Source organism: Corapipo altera, unplaced genomic scaffold, assembly GCF_003945725.1.
Source record: "Corapipo altera isolate COAL_440 unplaced genomic scaffold, ASM394572v1 61045, whole genome shotgun sequence".
Classification (NCBI taxonomy): Eukaryota; Metazoa; Chordata; class Aves; order Passeriformes; family Pipridae; genus Corapipo; species Corapipo altera.
In genome coordinates, this window is record NW_020884975.1 from 1,094,773 (window position 1) to 1,102,501 (window position 7,729).

The 7,729-nt window shown below is 58.4% G+C and overlaps 1 protein-coding gene and 1 long non-coding RNA gene across 2 annotated transcripts in view; one reads left to right on the top strand and one right to left on the bottom strand.

Moving 5' to 3' along the window:
• Window positions 1–310: 310 nt before the first annotated feature.
• LOC113957716 lies at window positions 311–6,206 on the bottom strand. Its single transcript, XR_003531278.1, has 2 exons — window positions 6,079–6,206; window positions 311–464 (listed from the first exon to the last, which is right to left on the bottom strand). It is a non-coding gene; the product is annotated as an uncharacterized LOC113957716 (long non-coding RNA).
• Window positions 6,207–6,420: 214 nt separating this feature from the next.
• The window catches only part of DNAJB5 (DnaJ heat shock protein family (Hsp40) member B5), a 16,353-nt gene continuing 15,044 nt past the window's right edge, over window positions 6,421–7,729 (top strand). Inside the window, exon 1 of the mRNA XM_027665338.1 lies at window positions 6,421–6,472. The gene's annotated coding sequence lies outside the window, so the exon portion shown is untranslated. The remainder of the gene's footprint in view (window positions 6,473–7,729) is intronic.

Consider the following 7,729-nt stretch of genomic DNA (forward strand, 5'->3'; position numbering starts at 1 on the left):
GATCTTTATGCCTTTACCCACCTACCTGCATAATCTTGTTGGACCAAGGACATGGGATACTGAGGAAGGAGCAAAATCAAAGAGATTACTAGTTAGAGCTATGGGAAGGGTGGGAAGCAACCCAGCACCACTGCAGCACCAGTGGAATCTTCTGCCCTCAGAAAAACATCACCTGCATCCCTCTAAGCATGACCTGCCATGGGCCAGGGGAGACACAGGGAGGGAGGTCTGGGAGGCAATGGAGAAGAGCCAAGACCAGAATAAAGGCAAGCCAGCCCACTCTTTCAGAAAACTCTCCTTGCAGACAACCCCTGGGACAATTTTAGTTTTATTTCAGAGCTCACATATTTGGTAGCACCACAGAGGTATGAAGCTTCCTACAGAAGTCAACTGAGCACCACTTTGTGTCCTGATGATCTCATCACAGCTAACTTGGCACATTACAAATTAGATGCCAGGCAGATCTGCAAAGGAAAAGCATCAGATGGACACACTCCTAGTAGATGCAGCAGGGTTTGTCTCCAGCCTGGACACTACCCACCACCTGTGACCTTCAGGGATGGCATCCCTGCTGGGAACACCTGGGGATGCCCCTGCTGAGGAAAGTAGGGACTCAGGAAGTTTCCAAACTTGCCTAAATGATCGGGTGGCTGGAAAGACTAGAAGGGTTCACTGTGCTTGGCACCCAAATGCAGATCAGAAATAACTTGGTCAAAATGTAACTTGGAGAGAGATATCCCCAGGAGGAACCGAGTGCTGGAGGATGCCTTTGCTGAGGAAAGCAGGGCAAAGGCTGGAAGCTGAAACGAAGCCAAGCCAAACTCCAGCATGCGTCCTCTACAAGCAGACGGGTCCCCAGAGGTGACTGAAGCTATTTGGACTCCCTGGCACAGCTGGTCTCCATTCCAGGGGGATGTGGGGGTCAGAGGTGAGTGGCAAGGAGGATGCCAGGGCTGGTGGAGTGCTGCTGGCTCTCAGTTACCATTGCCCTGCCTCACTGGGAGCATCTCAACCAGAGTCCAGACTCTCCAGATTTTGGTCCGATGCCTCCTGCTGATCTCCATAGCAACCTGGGACAAATTGCCACATTCCAGCATCTCAAAACTGGGGGGGGGACACACACTGCCTTTCCTCTCTCACCTGCTTGGACTTGGGGCTGGCAGAGATGACTCCTCAGGGGGATTCCCCAGCCCACGCACCCTGCATGCCTAGTTTAGCCCTGTGCGTTGGTGGCTCAGCGAAGGAGACAGCGGGATAGGTCAGGATAAAGCACAAGTGTCCAGAGACAGGATCTGCCTAGTGGAATCTTACTTTTCCCCAGGCTCTGCCCCAGAAAAAGCACTGCAGCATCTCCCATACTGCCCTTTCCTCCCACTCACTCTTGCCCTCAGGACTTTGCCGCTCCGGCAGAGCCTGAGCACAGGTGGGGACAGCAGGGGACTGGAGAGGACTGAGTCCTCCCACGCACTGTTGCCCACTGCCACTGAGATCCGCCTGCATCCCCAGCGTGGGTGGTAGGAGAGCCCCGCTGTGGTCATCCAAGGGGGTTGGCAAAGGTCAGCCTGGGATGAGGTCTCCAGCAAGGGCTGCCAGCCAGCACTGGCTGGGAACCACTTGAGAATAGCGGCAGGAAGGGAAAAAAGAAAAAAAAAAATAAATAAATAAAAGGAAGAAAAAGAAAAAATAACCCAGCTGGCAGCACAGACGCTGCCGGGAGAGGAAGCGGCAGGTTGAGACAAGGACATGGCTCATTATGCCACCCCCGCAGGTGCAGAGCGCCGAGTGGAGCGGCCGGCTCGGCTGCCGCCAGCGGCGCTCTCGTAGCAGGGAGGCAGCGACCACCGTCCTCATCCTCAGCCCCAGCCCGGGAAGGACAAACCGAACACCATCATTATGGCTGAGAGTGGCTTCCACCCCCTTCCTCCCGCATGCCCTGGGAGGCCAGGCAGGCTCTGGTGACACACAGCACCACGAGGACAAGAGATGCTCCTGGAACAAGCTCTTCCAGTGCTGCAACAAGTGTCCTTGGTGATTTCCAAGGTCAGCCTGGATAAAGCCCCAGGTGGCATACTCTGACCTTGTGGCTGATCCTGCTTGCAGCACAAGACTGCCAGGGGACCATTCCTATCTGGATTATCCCATGCTCAGAGCTGGGCAGGCATAAGACCCACCACGTGCTGGGGCTACCAGCACAGCCAGGGCACTTGGGAGCTGGGGCTTTCCTCAGAGGACAGGCCAAGGGGCTGGATGAGCCCCGAGGAAGGAGGTCCCCATGTCTCCAGGACAGGGCTCACCTGCACAGACAGCAGGAACTAAGATCCAGGCCTATACTGGAAGGTGATCCACCAGCATCTCCTTGGAGATGCATCAACCTCAGATCACAGCCAGGACCCCAGCAGACAGGGAACAGAGCACTAATCCAACAAAAAAAAAAAAAAACTGGGCATGGATTTTTTTCTTGCAGCCCTTTCCTCCTCCTGCAGCTCAGGGTGCTGGAAAAGGCGGGCGACATCTCTAAGGATGGGAACAGGCAGGAAGGAGAGACAGCACCGAATGCGTGGGCGCTGCTCTCGCCGTGGAGAACAGAGCGCAAACCCTGCTGCTGCCAAGCCCAGTGTCCTCAGATGCATCTCCCAGCTCCCCCAGCCACAGCCACTGGAGACTTCCCTGTGCTGCGCCGAGCGGGGGAGCGTAAGCAGGACAGGGGAGCAGCGCAGCGAGGAGCCAGCACCTTGCTCCTGCCCCATCTGCTCAGCTATAGGAACATCACAATCCAGCTTGGAGGAGGTGACAGCAACATGGGAAAGTTCTCCCTCAGAGTGATATGGCACTCAGGCAGGAGATGGAAGAGCTCAGTGGCCTTGCCCTCTGCTCCAACCTTCAGATAACAAGTAACGATGTTTCAACATAAAAACAGCCCAGGCTGCAGTTTCCCACCTCCCCATCCCCTGTGGGACAGAGACAAACAGCCAAAGCATCTGGAAGAGCTGAAGCTCCGGAATATACTATGCTGCTCACTCCTGGACCCTGGGGATTTCCCACACCAGAACCACCATCACTGGCTCACCAGCCCTTGTGGATTTCTCTTTTCAGGAATTTGCTCAACTGTCTCTTGATCCCAGACAAGTTTCTTACATCTTCCCTCCACCACTCTACCTGAGTGCCTCAGGAAACACGCTCATGTCCAGAAGGGTCACTGCCTCTTCCCACATGAGATGCCCCCTTAGAGGAACTTGAGCAACCCTTTCTTGCTCACCTTCCTTCCCCCCGCTGCACAGGATTTTATTATTCCCCATCATGCCTCCCTCAGTCATCTCTTCCCCCAGACGGAAGAGAGCCAGTTTATGTAATTGTTCCATCTATGGAAACGGCTTCGTACCTTTAATTATTCCTGCCACCCTTCCCTGCACTTTCCCGTCGTGTCTTTAAAAGGGTACGGATGTGCCAGCAGGGAGACGGGCTGAGAAGGAGGCGCAGTTTTGCTTAAAACACTCTCTGTGTCCCGGAATGGAGGCTGTGGTCTGCCCTGACCCTGCTGCTGCCCAGTGGGACCGCAGTCAGGCCCTGGCCCAGAGCCCTTATTTGTCCCTGGACAGGCTGCACACCAAGCAGATCATTTGTGAGTGCAGGGACAGCCAGCACCAGCTCCCCCACCCTGGGGCCTCCAGCGCTCCCGGCAATAAAAAGGCCGGAACAAAAAGCATTTGCAAGGCCAGGACATGGGCACGGCGCGGGACACGCAGCATGAGCCCCCCTGCCACGGGTACGGGGACAACAAACAACAGACAGCAAAATAGATGGGCAACAGTAAGTGCTGGTTTAGTACCACGATGACTCAGCCGCTGCACTGGGAGTGTGGAGGGAACTCCAAGGCTTCCAGCTCACAGGAGGTCCACAGACGGTTCATGCTGAGAAAGAGGTAGGTAGGTAGGTAGCCCAGGGACTGCTCACACCCTGCCTGGGGACTCCAGAAAATCAGAGACCCTCACCCAGGAAGGACAGGGAGGCCAATGCTGTGATCAAACTACAGGGGACAGGCAAGATGTGAACTCAAAGCACCCTGTTCAAACACCTCACCAGTAAGGGGAAGTGCACAGAGGTTACAAAAGGACAAACACCCAAACAGCCTCAATCATTCACTGCAGTGCTCAGCTTCACCCACGAGCTGCAGCACCTGGAAGACCAGCTGCTTCCCCCCTTGGCCTACGGACAGGTGTGCAGGCAGGATGCTGTGCCCAGAGGGACCATGGTTGCACACCAATGTGGTTGCTCGACAGGTGCAAGAGATGGGTTTTCTTGAGACCAGCAGATTTTCTAGGACAAAATCCAGGTCACGGGGTCCAGACAGCTCCTCCAATCAGGAGCCACCTTGCTCCAAGTCTAACCCAGGCTGGGATGCTGGAAAGGTCAAGGGGGAGATTCACAGGGCAAAACCCCAAACACACCCCCACCTCAGAAGGGGACACATGACAGGGCTCTGCAGAGGGACAGCACTGGCAGCGTCTCTGGCTCAGCTACACAGCTTCCCTGGAGCTGGCCATGGCTGCTGTGGAGCTGGGATGCACCGATGTCAGATCAGAGGCTGTTTTAAACACAGCCCCTGAGCCTCACACAGGACCCAGGCTCTGGAGTCCCATGGCTTTTTCATGAGGAAAAAGCATAGCACAACATGAGCCCTCACAGCCTCACATGGCTGAAGCATCTCAGCCACCCCCCAGTGAACCTTGTGCAGCATAAAGAGAATGGTCCTGTGGTGTTGGGCGTTTGATCCAGGTATGGCACTGTCCTTGGGGAGTGGGCACTCACCAGTCATCCCCCTCAGACTCCTCAGACCTCCCCACAGTATTACAGAATGAATTAGGTTGGAAAAGACCTCTGTGATCATCAAGTCCAACCTATGACCAAACACCGCCATGGCAATTAGAACCAACTGCCTCGTCCAGTCTTTCTTTAAACACCTCCAGGGCCAGTAACACCTCCCTGGGCAGCCCATTTCAGCATGTGAGCCTTTCTGTGAAGAAATTCTTTCAAATGTCCAACCAACCTAAACCTACCCTGGTGCAGCTTAAGACTGTGTCCTCTCATCCTGTTGCCAGTTTCCTGGGAGAAGAAATCGAGCCCCACCTGGCTACAGCCTCCTTCCAGGTGGTTGTAGAGAACAATAAGGTCACTCCCGAGTCTCCTCCTCTCCAGGCTAAACACTCTCAGCTGCTCCTCATAGGGCATGAACTTCAGACTCTTCACCAGCTCCCTCGCCTTTTTTTGGATACGCTCCAGCACCTCAATGCCCTTCTTGAGTGCCTTCGGGGGCTCGCTCTCCCTCCTGCCCCTGCCAGCCCCACATGGAACGGAGCACAGAGGGCTCTCGGGATGCACTGCAACGCCACAGCACAGCTCTGCTGGGGCTCACACCATGCACCAGGGCAGATCCAGTGCCTCCCAGATGCCTTCTCACATTTTTCCGCCCTGGGTTCAGCCTTCCCAGCCCTGCAAAGCACTTCCAGGACCTTGAACCTATTTCTGCACAGAAGGGCAAGGAAGCTGGGGAAGAGACTGGGGCACAAGTCCTATGATGAGCAGCTGAGGGAGATGGAGGTGTTTAGCCTGGAAGAGGCTGTGGTGACCTTATCACTCTCTACAACCACCTGAAAGGAGGTTGTAGCATTGCGGTGGTTGGTCTCTTCTCCCAGGTAACAAGTGACAGGACAAGAGGACATGGCCTCAGGCTGTGCTAGAGGAGGTTTAGGTTGAGTATCAGGAGGAATTTCTTCACAGAAAGGGTGATTAGACACCAGGGAGGTGGTGGAGTCACCGCCCCTCGGGGTGTTTAAGACCAGACGTGGCACTCGATGCCATGGTCTAGTCGCCACGGTGCTGTTGGGTCATAGGCTGGACTCGATCATCGCAGAGAACTCTCCCAACCTAATTCACCCCGCGATTCTGCACCACCCCAGCCCTGGCTGTGCCGGTGCCCTGGCGGACGGCCAGCCCCTGGGTGGGTGGTGTAAGCTCGGCTCCCAGCCCCACACAGTGTGCGCAGTGCCCCCAGCCCTATGACAGCCCCTCGGCCCCACTCACACGCCTCCGTTCTGAGGGCGGGGGTGGAGGGGGGGGGGGAGGTGAGGCGCGGCGTCCCGGTGACGTCACACCTTTCCAGAAGATTCCCCCCGGGGATCCCGCCGCTGCGAGCGCGCGCCGGGCCAATGAGCGAGCGCCGACAGGGCGGGGCGGGCTTGAACTGGCCAATGGATGGCGGCGGTTGGGAGGGGGGGGGGGAGGCGGGCGGTCGCACGGGGTGGCCACGCCTCCCCTGTGGGAGACAGCCAATGAGCGCGACGTATCGCGGCGACGGACAGCCCCCCAGGCCAACGGGGGCGTGGCGCGCGCGGGCGGGACTCCCCTGACGTGGCGTGCGGGGGGCGGGGGCGGGGGCGGCCCAGCGAGCGCGCGGCGCCCCGGGACAGCGGGAGCGGTGAGTGCCGAGGGGCGCAGCGCTGCCCCCCCCGACCGCCCCCGCCACACACACCCCCCGGAGCCCCCACAGACCCTGCCCCCGCCGCACAGCGAGCCCGTGGGACCGGCGGCGGCCGTCCCCTGCCCCGGGGGGTGTCACTGTGGGCGTGGGGCGGGTCAGGTCCCTCTCCCTGGGGGTGACGTTGTGGGGAGGGGGGGGTTGGACCCCTGCCCCGAGGGGTGACAGGGTGTCCCTGTGGGACGGGGGTGGGGGGGAAGCCCCCTGCCCCTGGGGGGTGACAGAGTGTTCCTGTGGGATCTGAGGGGGACACACCCCCTGCCCCTGTGGGGTGACAGCGTGTCCCTGTGGGATCTGAGGGGGACACGCCCCCTGTCCCCGAGGGGGTGACAGGGTGTCCTTGTGCGGCTGCCGTGGGGTGACAAGTTGTCGCTGTAGGGCTGGGGGGGATTTGTCACTCTGCCCTGTGGGGTAACAGCGTGTCCCTGCGGGCCGGGAGGGTCACGTCACCCTGCCCTATGGGGCTGGGGGGGTCAGCCTCTCTGCGCCATGGGGTAAGTTGTTGCCATGGGGTTGAGGGGGGCAGTCCCCTTGCCCACTGGTGTGACAGGTGTCGTTGTGTGACGGGGGGGGTGCAGTTCCCCTGCCCTGTGAGGTGACGGAGTGTCGCAGTGGGGTCATCCCCCTTGCCCAGTGGAGTGACAGGCTGTCACTGCGGTTCTGCTGTGGGGTGCCGAGTTGTTGCTGTGGGGCTGGGTGGGGGTCAGTCCCTCTGCCTGTAGAGTGACAGGATGTCACTAAGAGACTGGAGGAGGTCAATCCCTCTGCCTCACAGGATGTTGCTGCGTGGCTGGGGGGTCAGTATCACTGCCCTGTGGGGTTATAAGGGTGTTGCTACAGGGCTGGGGGCGTGTGTCCCTCTGCCCATAGAGTGACAGCGTGCCCCTGTGGGCCTGGGAAGGGGCACTAACCCCCGTGCACCCATGGACTGACAGTCTGTCATGATGTGGGTGTTAAAGCTTTGCTTTATGAAGTAACTCTCCGGTGGGCTGGCAGGATCAGGCCCCCCTTGCCTGAGAGATGACAGGGTTTTGGTGACAGGGTTTTGCTGTGGGGCTGAGAAGGGGAGCTGACCCCCTCTGTCCCTTCATGGATGGGGAACACGAGCTAGCCACCCTGTCCTGTCACCATGGGGTGACATAGAGTCTCTGTGGGGCTGAAGGTGGGGGAGGAAGGATATATCTGCCTCTGTGGGGT